This window comes from Rhinopithecus bieti, unplaced genomic scaffold (assembly GCF_001698545.2).
Source record: "Rhinopithecus bieti isolate Rb0 unplaced genomic scaffold, ASM169854v2 scaffold_55804, whole genome shotgun sequence".
NCBI classification, from domain to species: Eukaryota; Metazoa; Chordata; class Mammalia; order Primates; family Cercopithecidae; genus Rhinopithecus; species Rhinopithecus bieti.
In genome coordinates this window covers 94,499-111,283 of record NW_016821450.1, presented here as the reverse complement: position 1 = coordinate 111,283, position 16,785 = coordinate 94,499, and the positions used below count along the sequence as shown (strand labels likewise).

Here is a 16,785-nt window from a genome sequence, read left to right as displayed (position 1 = left end):
AAAATAGACAAAGACCTGAATAGAAAGAAGCCTCATCTAAAATAAATATAAAAAGTGAGCCGTATGATTTTCAGGTATTTGTATGTTTAATATTCAAAAAAATACTACTATCCTGTTACAATGGGTAAAATACACAGTATAGACAGCATCAAATTGTGATGAGGAAGCTGAAAAACAGAACATTCACTCCATGTTGGAGGGAAGGGGATGCTGAAGTGGCACATATACAACTACAGTTAATAATGTATTGTATATTTCAGAATAGCTAGAAGATGATAAGATTTAGAATGTTCTTAACACAAAGAAATAATCAGTGATTGAGGTGAAGGATATCCCAGGTATCTAGATTTGATCACTGCAAATAATATACTTTTATCAAAATATCATGCATATCCCTTAAAGGTTTTGAACCATTCTGTATCTATATAAATTAAACATTTTTTAAAAACAGTGCAGGGGAATCCAGCTAATTGCTGATTCCCATTAGATGGGATGTTCTGCATAATCTGTAAACTAATCAGAATCTGTGGGTTTGTAAAGGACTTTAGAAATCAACTAGATTAATTGTTTCTAAAGATAAGTCTCCCAAGTTTAATTATTTTCCTAATGGGTGGTGATTTTGAACATAGAAGATATGTTAACAGTTGTTGCTGGTTAGTTTTCTTCTAGTCTCGGGAAGAAAAGGTTTGTAGGGAGGAATCTGGGACAATCTTTTAAGTCTCAACTTCAATGTGATTATCTCAGTAAATGTTTTCTGATACCCCTGAGCAGGAGAAGTCTCATATATCTCCTATGAATTAAAAGTAGAATTCTAAGCACCCAGCTGACTGAATGGAACATTCCTCTTCAACAAGGAGTTCCATGGACACCAGAAAACCTAGTTTAGGCCATGTTAGAAATATACACTCCTCCCTTTGGAATTTAAGCAGAAGTAACCAGCATTTTCATTAAAACAGATTTACGGCTCAGAAAACAGATTCCGTGTAGCAGTAAAATACCAAATTCTAACCTGGCTCAAGAATAGCATCACATCACAGAGAGCAGGCCTTGAAAGGAATCAAAGTCACTAAAATATATTTCTTTGAAATATTTTACAATCGCCCTGCACAGTTAGTTTTTTGCAAGAGAAATTTAAATTCTGTAATCTGCTTCCCTTTCAAGGTGTTTGTATTATACTGAGGAGATTAGCTGAGAGTCTAGTATCTTTTAAATCTCTTAATTGAAAATATTTTCTGTCTATTGCCTCTAAGGGTGGTCACAGAAGAGACTTCATCTATGTAATAAGAATCTTGTTCTCCAAAACCCATTATCTTAACCCAGACACTTTGTTTGTACTAGTTTCAGGTCTTTTGATAAAAATTTAAGTCTGGCCAGGCGCGGTGGCTCAAGCCTGTAATCCCAGCACTTTGATGTTATTAAATTTAACCTGCAATCAAGTCATTTTGGGCACATGTTCTCAAGATCTTCTGGGGCTGTGTCACAGGGCATGATCCTCACATTTGGCGCAGAATAAATCTCTAAATATTTTGCAAACTTGGCTTTTTATTAAGAGTTCTAACAGAACCTACTCTGTGGTCTGTTACATCCACAAGCATGATGTTAGTAAACATTAATTATTAAAATAAGCACAAGTTGGCAATTTCTTATGAAGTTACACAGAGACCTTCTATGGGATCAATTGTAAATGTTTCAAAGTATTTCTGCAGTTATTTCAAAATTTACGTTCCACAGATACTTCTATCAGATTCCTTATGTCAGCTAATTATTTGCCTTATGATTTTTGCATTTTTGTAGATGATCACAATTTGTTTTATGAGCTTTTTTTGTAGATGATCATGCCCTATCTCTTCTGTGCCTTTATTGTAGAAAACTGTATGAAACTACTCAGGACTACATCTGAAAGTCCTTACTGCAGTGGGTGCCAGAATTGCTGTGGGTTTCCTCTGCAGTCACCAGACACTCAGATTCATTCAGTGAAATCTTAATTTTGTTTCCTGCTTGGCTTTGGGCCTTAATCTTGTGCCATCCTGAAAGACTCTGTTTTTCAGGTCCCCCGGTCATCCCAGAGCCACAAGGACCTGACAATTGTCAATGTAGTGGGAGGGGTTGCACTGAACGGGCACTCTCTGTGCTTCTGAGGGAGCCATACTCTAGGCAGATATCACAGTCCTGGCTCAGGGTGTGTCCTTCCAAGTATCCCTGCTCCTCCTGCACGTGTGATGCTGATCCATGCATCTTCCTCCCATTCCTGGGTAGAGGGTCTCCCTGTTTGTTCCAAGATCTTCTTCCAGCAGCCACTATGTCTTCCCACTGATGTCTTCAGCTTCCTTTTTTCTGCCCTTCCCAGCAGGATGAGGCTGTTTTTCCAGAGGCAAGAGAGAGGAGATAGCAGATGAGACTGTTATTCCTGAGAGAATGGACAGAGCTTCAGAGCTTTTCTTCCTTCCATCCCAGTTTCTATGAGTTCCTCCAGTGCCTGTAACACAGAGGTGTTAGTGGCTTTGCCCCTGTATGTTAATTATTTGGTAAGGTCCTGGTGGCAGGGGAGGTGGGTCTGGACGCATTTCAGCCACAGCTGCTGTTCCGCTTTCCCACACAGAAACATCCTGGGAGGGAGAGGATGGAGATTTTTGTGATGTGTCCTCAGTCCTGGCAGAAAAGGTTTCAATAGCAATAGGAATCCTCAGTTGTATGTCCTCTGAAAATTTAAACAATAACTTCTTTACTATACTCAACTCTAAACAATCTAAAGAATAAGTCTAATTTAATCCTGCATTAGCTTATATGACATTTGCTGGCCTCTACCCCAGATAAGGTCATATTCTCTTCCTGTTTGTTCCTGCAGGTCACTGAGATTCACAAGATGTAAGGTCCCTTGTTTGTCCTACAACATCAATAATCTGATGTTTTAAAGAAAATGTGCTAATTTCCAGTTCAGTAAGGTTAGTTGTAAAAATAATACAATGTTTTCTGGGATGCCTGCATCTCCAGGCTGAGTAGAAGCTTTATTTGTAACACTTAGGAACTGGAAATAACAAAAATATTAAGGAGCTTTATAAATAGCAGGGGTGCACTCATTAACTGGAATTCTGTTCCTCATTACAATGAACACATTCTTCATACACAACCAAATTACTGACTCGCAAGTAATTATGCTGAACAAGAAGCCACACAAATGAAATAGAAACTGTAAGGTTTCACTTTAACCAAATCTTGAAAAATAGATCTGAAGTAACAAACCTGAGGGACTGACTCAGTACGGTGAGAGAAAAATGACTGGGAGGCAGGAACTGGAGGAACCCAGGGAAACTTTTAAGTGTGACGCATTGTTATCTTGACTGTTATCTTGTTATTCGGGAAGCACAGGTGAGCACATTTGAAATTGCATTTTTTTCCTTTGGAGACATGATCTTGCTTTGTCATCTAGGCTGGAGCTCAGTGGTGAGATCATAGCTCTCTGCAGCCTCAGACCCTGGGTCTCCAGCAATCCTCCTCCCGCTGCTGTACGTAGCTGGGAATACTGGTATGTAAGACCATGCTTGGCTTCAGAGCTTATTAAAATGCACACATTAATTAAGCAATATTTATTACACAGCAATAATGCCTCAATAAGACTATTGCAAATAAGTGGATAATTTGTTCAATAAACATTGATGGAAAGATAGATGCTAACATGAGAAAATGCGTGACACCCAAGAAAATGAAACTGTAGGAAATGTGCTTTTCTTTACAATTGTTAGGTAATCACAACAGTGCATACACATCACACCGTGTTCTCATTACAGAGAAGAGGTTCTACAAACCTCACTAGCTGCGACCCCTGTGTGCTAGGCTTGGTTCAGGGAGCAGTCAGGTCCAGTGGTGAGAAGCACAGGCCCAGATACCCAGGCTCACTCTGACCAAATGTGAGCTCTGGGGACATTGTACAACCCATCTGTGCTTTTGCTGGTAATTTTTCTTCTGTAACATGGAAATGACGTTGCTACCACATACCATGTTTCCTCTGCATATGTAAAAATAAAAGATGATTGGTGCTAACTTTAAATATACACAGTTTATGTAGATCGATTGTACCTCAATATCACTGTTTTAAAATAGAAATTACAAAATTGTAAGTTTTATAGGTTTTAATATTTTATCACAGAACAAACTTTCAATAAGTAACCACAATTTTCAAAATGCTACCAATATCACAAATCTGCCCCAGGACACTCCTCACGCTCTGAGCCCCACTGTCTCCTCAGGCTTCTCACCCCAGAGCTTGCTATATAGTAGGAGACATGCAAATAGAGCCCTCTGTCTGCTGATGAAAACCAGCCCAGCCCTGACCCTGCAGCTCTGGGGAGGAGACCCAGACCTGAGATTTTCAGGTGTTTTCATTTGGTGATCAGGACGGAACACAGAGGACGCACCATGGAGTTTGGGCCGAGCTGGGTTTTTCTTGTTGCTATTTTAAAAGGTAATTCATTCAGAACTATTGAAATTGAGTGTGAGTGGATAAGAGTGAGATAAACAGTGGATTCATGTAGAAGTTTCTGACCGGGGTTTCTTCTTGTTTGCAGGTGTCCAGTGTGAGGTGCAGCTGGTGGAGTCTGGGGGAGGCTTGGTACAGCCTGAGGGGTCCCTGAGACTCTCCTGTGTAGCCTCTGGATTCACCTTCAGTGACTACAACATGGCCTGGGTCCGTCAGGCTCCAGGGAAGGGGCTGGAGTGGGTCTCAAGTATTAGTAGTCCTAGTGGTAGTAACACATACTACCCAGACTCTGTCAAGGGCCGATTCACCATCTCCAGAGACAACGCCAAGAACACACTGTATCTGCAAATGAACAGCCTGAGAGCTGAGGACACGGCTGTCTATTACTGTGCGAAACACACAGTGAGGGGAAGTCAGTGTGAGCCCAGACACAAACCTCCCTGCAGAAACGTTCAGGCGAAATCAGCTGCAGGGGGCGCTCAGGATGCACTGATCAGAGTCAACCCCAGAGGCAGGTGCTATAGAGGCTGATTTCCTGTCAGGATGTGGGACCTCGTCTTCTCCTCACGGTTTCTCCAGCGAACCTCTCTAAGTTTAGAATTCTGTGCTTCCTAATGTCATCTCTATATATTTTTAAAAATATCATTTTAATATGAGGACCTATTCTCACATGCACCAAATGCAGACTGACGTTTACAGAGATGAAAAGGCCTCAACCATGGCCACCAAGATCAGAGTCCTGAGGAAACTGAGCGGTGCCTGGTGAGTCTTCTCCAATCAGACCCAGGACAGAAACCTCAGGGAGATTCCAGGATTGGAACAGTCTTTGGGATTCTGATTGCAGCCAATAGAGAGGCTGGGCCAGGGTCAGTGTCATGTAGAAGCTCACAGGTTTCTCGTCTGACCCTTCTCCTGACACTAAATCCAATCAGCGTCAGCACTGACCTGGTGCTCCTTTTGCTCCCAATCCATGTTCTTTTTTTGGAGTGTTTGTTCTCCCTTTTTGTTTTTCCTGCTTCCTGAAAAAGAAACAGATAACCTCCGTGGTCTACCTTCCAGGGCTCAAGGAATTTTCTTGGAGCTCAGGTGGGGCTCAGCCTGTGGCTCCTGCAGCCACGTGGGAGAGGCTGATGGGACTTCCTTCCCTCCCCATTTTCTCAGGACCCTCCACTGTGTTGTGTATAGACTCATGTGGGAATGCAATTGGCCGTTAATAGTGAAAGGGATAAACTTATTTTATCAAATGGGATGAGGATGTGGAATTAACCCTGTTCAAGGCATCAGAGTCATCTGCTTCAGAAGTAGTGTTAGAAAGAGCTTGGGAAATTTATTAGAATCAAGATGGAGCCACTTGTGTTAAAACCCTAATGAATGAAGCTGGGGAAGGCCATGAAGGAGGGTTCTAGCACACATGTTCCTGATAACAAGAACTATCATAAATAGACTCTGCACCGCCACAACCTTGCACAAAAGCCATCACAACCTTAAAAGAATTACTTCTCCAAGTATATCTGCCCAGCAACTGCTTGTTCAACCTCACACCGATGTTACCTCTATTACTGATCCTTCTAGTCCAGGATAATTGTCTCAAAACAGCTGATGTAACCCTCCTCATTTTTCCTTAATTCTTTATCTTCCTTTACCAACCTGAATGCACCCATACATATTTCAATTGCAATGCACATCCTAGAATAAATATTATCACACTTTAGAGTCTCTTTCTGTCTGTTATTCAGGGTTGACAAGCTACAGGTGGACATGCCACATTTCTGTGAGACGTAGAGGATGACAGTTTTTGGAGATGATTGGGAATATCCAATGTCCAGAAGATCATCCATCAGTAAGTGCAGGCTGGAAGTCCCAGAGAGAGGTGAAGCTGCCGAATTACCATGGAATTTAATTTTATCCAGTTCTGCTCTGATGGAATCAGGCCCACTCATTTTATCATTGACAATCTACCTAAACTAGAGTCAACTGCTGACAATTTTCTAACATATATTAAGTAAAATCAGAAATATATATATGCGACCATTTCTGGCTAATTTTTGTATTTTTAGTGGAGACGGGGTTTCATCATATTGGTCAGGCTGGTCTCAAACTCCTGACCTCAGATGTTCCACCCAACTCAGCCTTTCAGAGTTCTGGGATTACAGGTGTGAGCAACCACACCCGGCTAACACCACATATATTAATTTTGGATTGAATAACTACAAAGTCTACCCTAACCAAGTGTACCATAAAACTTTCCATTACCCAGAGGGAAGAATCTATGTTCATAATTTTTTAAGGTGTAAAACTGACCATTTTACAATCAGATGATTATGATTTTGCTAATGAGTTGTAGAAGTTGCATGTATATTGTGGATATTAACACTTTTTCAGATTCATGACTTGAAATTATATTCTCCCATTCTGTCTGTTGGAATTTTTTCCACGCTTTGCCAGCATCTTTTTGTTGTGATGTAGTTTCACTTGTTCAATTCTGCTTTTGTTGTCTGTGACTTTAATTTGAAATACAGGAAATCATTCTTAATATTATTTTCTGGGTAGGGGAAATTTTACAATTGCAAGGCATACATTTAACTATGTATCCCATTTAGAGTTGATTTTTTGTGTCTATCGTAAACTAAAATTCTTAATTCTTTGCATGTGTAGATCCAGTTTTTCTAACACCCTCTTAGGGAGAGACTTTGATTTATCCATTGTGTATTGTTGGTTTTCATGCTGAAAATCAGTTCGCCATCTATATATCAGTTTATTTCAGAGCTCTTTCTATATATTATTGCCAATACAATCCTATTTTTATTTATGTATCAAAATGTGCATATCTCTAAATTTCAACATGTTGTTCCGAACCTGTGCATGCCACAACTGTGTTTCTCAGTGCACTCTTGGCCTGGTGAAGCCCTCACAGACCCTCTCCCTCACCTGTGCTGTCTCTGCATTTCCCATCACAACCAGTGCTTCCTGCTGGAGCGGGATCCATCAGCCCCCCAGGGAAGGGACTGGAGTGAATCAGGTGCACAGGTCATGAGGGGAGTGAACAATCCAACCCACTCCTCAAAGTCCAGTCACCATCTCCAGATCCACATCCAAATAAACAGTTTCTCCTACAGCTGAGCTAACTGAGCAACGAGTACACAGCCATGATTTTTATAGAAAAGGCACAGCGAGGGAAAGACATTGTGAGCCCAGACACAAACCTCCCTGCTGGGAAGCTCAGGAGCAGCACGAGGCGCTGAGGACACCGGGGGGCGCTCAGGACACATCAAGGCAGGTGGAAGAGGGAAAAGGTGCTGCGGGTGGGGTCTGGCGTCACCATCATATTTCACCACTGGACACCCGCACTGTGTTTACTCTCATGTACGTGATTCTCCGTATTATTAGAAAATGGCATTTATAGAAATGTATAACCATCTGTAGGTGCATCAAGTCGTCCTCTCCATCTTATATGGACTTTTTCCAAAAAGAATCTGAGTCCCTGTTCGAGCACCTCATAAGTTATAGTCAATTATGTAGGATCTCTTTCTCTTCTTTCTCTCTTCTTTCCTCCTCTCTCACTCACAAACTCACTCTCACACAGACTTCTACAACTTCAGTCACATGATGTGTTGAAGACAATTGGTTAAAGGGCAACTTTCCCAGTTTAGCTCCTGTTCATATTGCTGTAAGAATAAGAACGTTGTTTCTCAGCTGTGTATTTCTCTACGATGAGTATCAGGTTTTATATAATACCCAGACACTGAAATCAATCCAAATATCAATCAGCAGCTCAATCAGTAAACAAATTGTGGTAAATTCATTCACTGGAGAAACACCCACTGTTGCAATAAGGTACAGCTGGATATGCTCAACAGCGAGGGTGAATTCACAAGTACGTATGATGAGTAAAATAAGACAAATGAATAAAAGTACATACATACAAGTCCTCTTTTATAAATTCTATAAAATGAAAAGTAATCTAAAGTTACATAAAGAAAACTAGTAGCTGACTCTAGACGTGGTGTGAGAAAGGAAGGTGTACAACCCAGAAATTGTAGGAAAACGAGGAAATTTTGAGCATAGTTGATTTTTTCTATGTTTCGAAAAGTAATGGTTATGTCACTGTTTGTCAAATTGTACACATCACGGGATGGGTATTATTTGTTAATTTCACCTCATTAAAATATTACAAATTGAAACACATATAATTTGGTAGAAAATGAGGTAGACAGAGATGAATAAAATATATGATAAATAAAAAAAGAAAATCAAAGAACGTTGGTTTAAGGACTTCACTCATAAACTGAAGAAATGTAAAATTTGTCAACACAGAATTAAAGATTTAGTCAAATACCTATATGAAATCAAAGACTCCTGAATATACACATGAATAAACCCTAAGCCTAACTCTATCTTTAGGGAAACACTAGAATACAACAAAATAATGTCATGATTTCATTACGTAACAGGGGTTAATCAAACCACACCAGGCATGTCCAGCTGTGTCCTGGGGTTGGTTCAGGGAACAGGTGTGTCCTGGGGTTAGGAACTATGGCACCAAGCTCACAGCATTTGTTCTAGTTGACACCATAAAAAGACCAAGAGATCTCAACTAAACTGTAGTGTGGATGTCACATCTGTGGGTGCCGCACACTCCGCCATGTGAATACAGAAAGGTTAATTACCTCTGGAGGTGTCTGCTGAGAGTAGAGCTGGTATCTCAGGAATGTCCAAAATGGCTTGATTGAGCAAGAAAGGAGACTGGCTCAGGGTTGCTCTAGTGGTTTGGTGGTGGAGGCAGAGTGAGGGTTCTCACTCACAGAAAGGAATTTGTGGGGTTTCAACCTCCAGACGGCATCAAATGAGGGAGTTCCTGTGATTCCTAACAAGGTTCACCTTGTGTTGGAAAGAAAGGAGGTGATGGAGGAATGAGCATTAAGTTATCTACAGTCAGACATCAAAACAATAGTCTGATGACTTATTCTATGTAGCAACTATAAAAATCGTGAATAAAAAGAAAAGATCAGTGTCCAATATGGGTGGATAACAACCAAGTCTACAAAAAATTGTGAAATCTGCTTATAAGAATAAGCAAATAATTATGAAAAGTAGGACTGAAACGAGGAGAAAGGGGTGAAAGGCATGGGGCAGGGGATTAGACATGGGCCCTGTTCCAATGTCTTCTGTGGAGACATTTCACTATCTAAGATCATGCGCTTATTCTGAATGTCTTAGGTCTGCTCCAAAACATCACAAGCACCAGAGGATTCCTGAGGATATTCATTTTAATATCTTCTATTTGAGTAGCCTTACAATTGTGTAAAATTCTTATTATTATTATAATTAGAGAATAGGGTCTTACTCTATCACACAGCTTGGAGTGCAGTGGCACAATCATAGCTCACTGTAACCTTGAACTCCTGCGCACATAATCCTTCTGCCTCAGCCTCCAGAGTAGCTAGGACTAGATGGATGCACCATCACATACAGCTGATTTTTTAATCTTTCATTGAAATGGGGTCTCTCTATGTTGCCCAGGCTGGTCTCAAACACGTGGTCTCATGTGATTCCCCTGGTTTTGCTTCTCAAACTGCTGGAATTATAGGCATGAGTCACCATATCTGGACTGAACTGATTCTTCAGTTGCAAAATATCAACCCAAGAACTGACTCCCTGAATTTTTTTTTTCTGCAGTGTTTTGGTTAATAGCGCCTGAAAAGATTTATCCCAATATGTTCCAACAGCAGAATTTTTCAGATGTTTCTTCCAATAGACATAATTTCTTGGTTGAAGATCACAAAATACAGTTAAAAGATGACATAAAAAGGCAACCTTAAAATTTTGGTGGTTGGAGTGAGTATAAAAATTGCTTTCAATATTGTGTAACACACACCTCCTGCAGTAGGACGAAGGTGAGGAATGAAGGTAAAATTTCTAAATGTATGAATCTTCCAGCTCCCAAGTCATCGGGCAATAATGGATGTGTCCTGAGGGCGGGACCAGAATGTCTTAGTGTCAGAGGGATAACTCTTGGCCAAGAAATTTTCCGTATTTTTTAAAGTTTTTATATTTTTTTATTTAAAGATGCCATTTTTCAACATATCCAGAATATTGTTCATAGGACTGATTTCTGTATGATATGAACAACGGCAATGCCTTCTATGTTTAGATAATATTACAAACCAGGTTAACACGCACTGTTTCCTGTAATGATGCACCAGAACATTATTCGAGTTTCCATATTAGTTTTTTTCTCTTTGTTTGCATTTGGGTTCACATTTATATGTCAGGTCTCTAGAATGTACGATTTTATGTAAAACTGTCATTTCTTGCTGTACATTTTGATAGGGTTTCCAGAAGATTTAAAAACCTCTGCTTGCAGCACATTTTAAAATTCTGCACTGCAGTAGAACATCTGTATTTAATCCCAGTCTTTTGTTAATTGACAAGGTCTAATAAGTGCAGTAACTTCTGCCTTCTTGGATGATTTTACATCAGGTAGAGGAATATATCATAAATGAATTTACTAGTAATATAAATTATTAGTTAATAACCACCACTTTTATTAGGCATTAGTCATCAAGAAATAATGCTAAATCAAGGGTCTCAATGGGAATGTTACTTAAGGGATATACAAAACATTTTGTGAATCTAGACAAATTAGATGTGAACACACACTTAGTGTCCAGCCATGTCTGCCATCTATCACATTATTAACCACACAGTAACTGTCTTCACTTGGGACTTGTTCTAATTTTCAAATTCATTACTTATTTATGGTAATACTTCTAAGTTATGATGTGCGACCATTTTAGCGGAGAGTGAAGAAAGACAACCTAGGCTGACTAAACAATGAGGAAAATCACAACCTGATGAAACAGGAAGCCTGGAAGTGAGTGGCTCCAGGATTGAATAATTTGACAGCTGATCTTCCCAGGCAGTTTCTTTTCTCAATTTTTGACACTGATACATCCAGAAAGTCAGCTTCTACCCCCAGGGGACTCCCATCATACAGTGCCATGGTGACACCATTCCCAAGAGTCACACACATATATTAAATATTGTCTGGAACTGGGGATGAGACATTTCTGCAATTCTCCTCTGAAGGACCAGGAACACCTCAACTGATCACTTCCCCTGCCTCCATGACTAGAACTGCACCACATGCCCACATGGACCCTCATCCCTGATGGGAATAATAAGACACCATTGACGAGGTTGACTGTTTTATCATATAAATTACTAAAGACTGATATAAAGGTTTCAAAACAAATTGAAGTCTGTCCTACTATGTCCACCAGAGACTACAGATCCTCCAATGATACCTTCTTTGTCTTTTCTATTTGACTTTGTCTCTTCACCTTGTTCTGTCCTCCAGAGAATCTCTTTCAGCTCCCTCGGGTGCATTCAAGTGTTTTATTTAACTGGCAATTTCTAAATTGGTGAAAGACATTAGACTAAAGGGTCCATATTCCTAGGTCCACATTCCTTGGTCCATATTCCTAGGAAGGCATAGTGACCCTCGGTCTGTGTGTAACCTTGTGAGTGTTCCTGACCGTCTTCCAGATGAGATGCTGGTCTGTGTGTTCTTTCCCCTTCCCCTGGGGTAGAGTCCTCCTGTTTTCCCCAGGTGTTTGCTCCCACAGCTCCAGTGTTCTCCATCATCGGTGTCATCACCTTGCAGATCTGCTGCCCTGCCCTGCAGACTAAGGCTCTGATTCCATAAGAAAGATGGGGGAGCTGCTTCTCAATAGATCTTTGGTGTTACCATCTCAATTCCTGAGGCATTGAACAAGTGACCCTAGGATTCTGGTTTCAGTGACTTGCCCCTGCAGGGTAAATTCTTAGTTCTTTTGTGGGAATAAGGGAAATGGGTCCGAATACATTTCAGAAGTGTGGGCTCTTATTATTTCCTAGACAGACACTTGGGGAAAGGAAGATTTTTGTGACTGTCCCCTTTCTTGGGGAAAGGGATTCAAGAGGATAGAAGAGTTCTTGAGCATATGATCCCTTACAATTTCACACTACAACATGCTTAACACACACAATTTCAAGCAATCCTATATATATATATATTTTTTTCTCTTGTAATAGGTTATATGTCATACTCCAGACTCTGCCATAGAAATACGAAATTTCAAACCCTGTCTTTGTTACTCTCTACAAGAACTTGCTTTTCCTTAAACTCCAGATTTGTTGTTTGCTTGAAACTTTAAATATTGAAAGTATTAAACAAAATTTTCAAAATTCCATCTTCTCTGTTTATCTGTTATTGTTGATGCAGTTGTAAAAACAAGAAAAATATATTCCTTTTCTATGTACATTTCCAAGCTTAATAGCAGATCTTTAGTAAAACCTAGAAAAATAAAAATCAAATATTGTTCAGCTGCTTAATAGAAAAACAAATTATGGTAAATTTGTCTGCTAGAATACTACCCAATATTTATAATAAAAAAGTCTGTTATACCAAACTGTCAGGTAAAGTATCTTATTGTTTATGTTAAGTAAGCTAAATAAATCAGAATATATACTATGTTATTTCATTTATGTACATTCTGATAAATTCAAATGAGTCTGCAGCAAGGTAAAGATCAGTCATTGCCAGGGAAATAGGTAGAAGAAAGAAAGGGAAAAGGATAAAGAATACAGAAGAACAAAAGGAAATACTGAGAATTCTCTTGTCCACCTTGATAATGATGATGACTCCATCATGTTTATCAACTGTACAATATAAATATGTAAAAGATTATTATAGGTACACTAAAACGTATAAAACTTATTACAAGCAAACAAATGGATACTTGGACAAGAAAGGAATGATAGAAAGATAGAACAAATGTGTAATAAATTTCAAAAATAACTAAGAATTTATCTGCCTGACTCCTAGTTCTCACCATATTTTAGGTGAATGCTAGAATGCAGCAAAAATCACACAAGTTCTCACAACAGAAATTGGGCTTCACAACCATCCTAGGCATCCCCAGCTCTGTCCTTGACTTGGTTCAGGGAGTAAGTGGGGCCAGTGATGAGGAGCACAGGCCCAGATACCGGGGCTTGCCCATCCAGACTGAGCTCTTAAATATACCCTTAGCCCATTTTCCATGTGTGGTTTACTTTCATATCCATACATAGTGAAACACTGTGACAAAACATAATTTACACATATATGTAAAAATAAAATAGGGTGATCAGCTCAAAGTGTTTATCAAAGCATAATTTTATAAGACAGCATATTTTCCAAATACCATCATTGTCACCAAACCTCTGCAAGGCACAGTCATCTTATCTGGGCCCTGCCCTCTCCTCAGCGTCCCACCCCAGAGCTTCCTATATAGTAGGAGACATGCAAATAGGGTCCTCCCTCTGCTGATGAAAACCAGCCCAGCCCTGACTCTGCAGCTCTGGGAGAGGAGCCCCAGCCCTGGGATTGCCAGGAGTTTCCACTTGGTGATCAGCACTCAACACAGACCACCAGCCATGGAGTTGGAGCTGAGCTGGGTTTTCCTTGTAGCTCTTTTAAAAGGTAATTCATGGAGAACTAGAGATACTGAGTGTGAGGGGACACGAGTGAGAGAAACAGTGGGTATGTGTGGCTGTTTCTAATCACGATGTCTTTGTGTTTGCAGGTGTGCAGTGTGAGGTGCAGCTGGTGGAGTCTGGGGGAGGCTTGGTCCAGCCTGGGGGTTCCCTGAGACTCTCTTGTGCAGCCTCTGGATTCACCTTCAGTAACTACTGGATGGGCTGGGTCCGCCAGGCTCCAGGGAAGGGGCTAGAGTGGGTTGGCCGTATTAAAAAGACAACTGATGGTGGAACAGCAGAATACGCCGCATCTGTGAAAGGCAGATTCACCATCTCAAGGGATGATTCAAAGAACACACTGTACCTGCAAATGAACAGCCTGAAAACGGAGGACACGGCCGTGTATTACTGTGCTAGAGACACAGTGGGGCGAGATCAGTGTGAGCCCAGACGCAAACCTCCCTGCAGGGGCGCGCGGGGCCACCAGGGGGCGCGCGGGACCCACTAAGGACAGGACAGGTCCCAGGAGCAAGTGCAGGGGGAGGTTTCCTTTCTCCTCAGCTGGAAAAGTCAGGATTGTATTTGTAGAACTCTGGAGCATTCTAGGCTGTGATATTGTATTACTCGTATTTATTATGAATTTATTATCAATAGTATTTAATAACTATTAAAATTCTGTATATAAGTATGTTTAAGTATACACTTTCAAGAAATAAACATTCCTAATTATTTGCACTGATTCCTCTAGAGTTTTATTAACATTTGTTGACATCAGCAACTACATAACTACAGGGATATAAATCTATGGCCATAGAAATATGTACCCGCCAGGCGCGGTGGCTCGTGCCTGTAATCCCAGGTCTTTGGGAGGCCGAGGCAGATGAATTACTTGAGGTTATGAGTTCGAGACCAGGCTGGCCAACATGGCAAAAGCCCCTCTCTACTAAAAATACAAAAAGTATCCGGGTGTGGTAGCACACACCTGTAATCACAGCTACCCAGGGGGCTGAGGTAGAAGAATTGCTTGAACCCAGTAGACGGAGGTTTCAGTTAGTCGAGATTATGCCACTGTACTCCAGCCTGGGCAACAGGGCAATACACCATCTCACAAAAAAAAAAAGAAAAAGAAAAAGAGAGAAAGATGTATAAATACACAGACCTATGCATATATGCTACACATTCATATTAAACATTAAAATAAAATAATTCCAAACATATATCCTGAAGAATCAAACTTAATAATGGACTAAGTGTAAATTATTAGAGTAATTCCTAATTGATTTCAGTTGTTTTTATTTGTTTACATGAATTGATTTCTAGTTGTTCATTTAAAAGTAGTATATTGATCATTTCAAAAGAGCTCAGAGTAAATTTCAAATGTCACAATAAATGATAAGATTTGAGGTGTTTAATGATGGTTATCTTAATTCTTAATTATCATAGTTATTCCATATTACATTCACCAATCATAACATTGCTTCTTGCCTTGTAAATACAACCATAATTTATGAATTTAAAATAAATTTTATTTTAACTTTTTAAATTTATCCCAGATTATTATCTTTTCTTGTCTTCCAGATCTCATTGGATCATCTCAAGGGCCCACCCACACCCCTGTCTCCTGAAGGCTTCTGGGAGTGGCTGAGGGATGCGCAGAAGCAGGATCCCCGTGTGAGTCCACACGACCTAGAGCTTCCCTCTCCTTGGATTAGGCCATCTGCTCGGGATCACAGGGCTCTCCATTATCCTCACCTCACTGTTGTACCAAACAAGCAACATCACACTTCACATACACTTTGTTTTAATTTTCCAAAATGACATGAAGGCAATAAATTTAACAGTAAGTTGATCAGAAGCTAATAGGTCGAGGCTTTTTTCATATGCCAAATTTCTTCTCAGGACTTTCCATGTGTTAGGTATTTTCCATTTCTTTATGAGATGAGATACTAACATATCCACATTGGAGATTCTCCTTCTAAGTAGGCTCTGGGTCACTCACTCCTTTTATAGTAATCACCAGACAAGTCCCATACAGAAGGAGTTTGAAAGTCTCGGGGTGAACCAAGATTGTGTGGAGCCCTGTAGTGTTTAATAATGTCATGGAGTTAAAGTCAGTGAGAAACAGCTTTAGTTGTACACGGTGACTGAATTTGCACATTACTCTAGCAAAGCGTCCTTCACATGACAAATATGAAGGTCAATTATTGGATTAATATGAATGGCATCACAGTAGGAAAACTGATGTCCAAACCTTACATCCTTTAAATTAAATTCTGTCTTATACAAGGTGGGGATGGATCGACACCCAAGTGAATGTTGCTCTTCAGGGCCCGGCATTGGAAGAGCCCCTCCACGGCACAGTGAAGGCCTCTATCAATGTGGCTGCAACCATCACATTCAATGAGTTTTGTAGAATAATTACTGAAGAAGTCAGCTGGAAGTGTCCTGAAATCTCACACCTTCTGCATAGAGAACTCCAAAATAATTGTTATGCGCTTGAAAAACACAAACATGGAATTAGCACTAACGAGTTGTGATGATGAAACAGCTCTCTTCCAAGTTGCAGGTCTATTCTTTCTCTCCTGCCAGCAAAGTCAACATGATTGCTTTCTTGTCTTCGACAAAGGAGTTACAACAGCTCCTTTTGTTTCCGAGTCACAGGCTTGTGAAGTCTCTCCCCAGCAGCTGGTTTGTCAACTACAATATTTCCTAAAATCAATAAAATACTTCACGAAACTAAATTCAAGGGGAACAAAATCATTTTGTTTCCTTCATAATTTTGTTTAAAGTGCTAACTACTAAAGAAAGAC

The 16,785-nt window shown here is 40.1% G+C and overlaps 2 pseudogenes across 2 annotated transcripts; both read left to right on the top strand.

The window, feature by feature from the left end:
• The first annotated feature begins 4,328 nt into the window (after window positions 1-4,328).
• LOC108520831 (Ig heavy chain V-III region 23-like) lies at window positions 4,329-12,182 on the top strand (annotated as a pseudogene). The gene is made up of 3 exons (XR_001883032.1): window positions 4,329-4,459; window positions 4,563-4,876; window positions 12,103-12,182. The product of XR_001883032.1 is annotated as an Ig heavy chain V-III region 23-like (transcript).
• Window positions 12,183-13,831: 1,649 nt separating this feature from the next.
• Window positions 13,832-14,392, top strand: LOC108520832 (Ig heavy chain V-III region 23-like; annotated as a pseudogene). Its single transcript, XR_001883033.1, has 2 exons — window positions 13,832-13,979; window positions 14,083-14,392. The product of XR_001883033.1 is annotated as an Ig heavy chain V-III region 23-like (transcript).
• The last annotated feature ends 2,393 nt before the right edge of the window (window positions 14,393-16,785 follow it).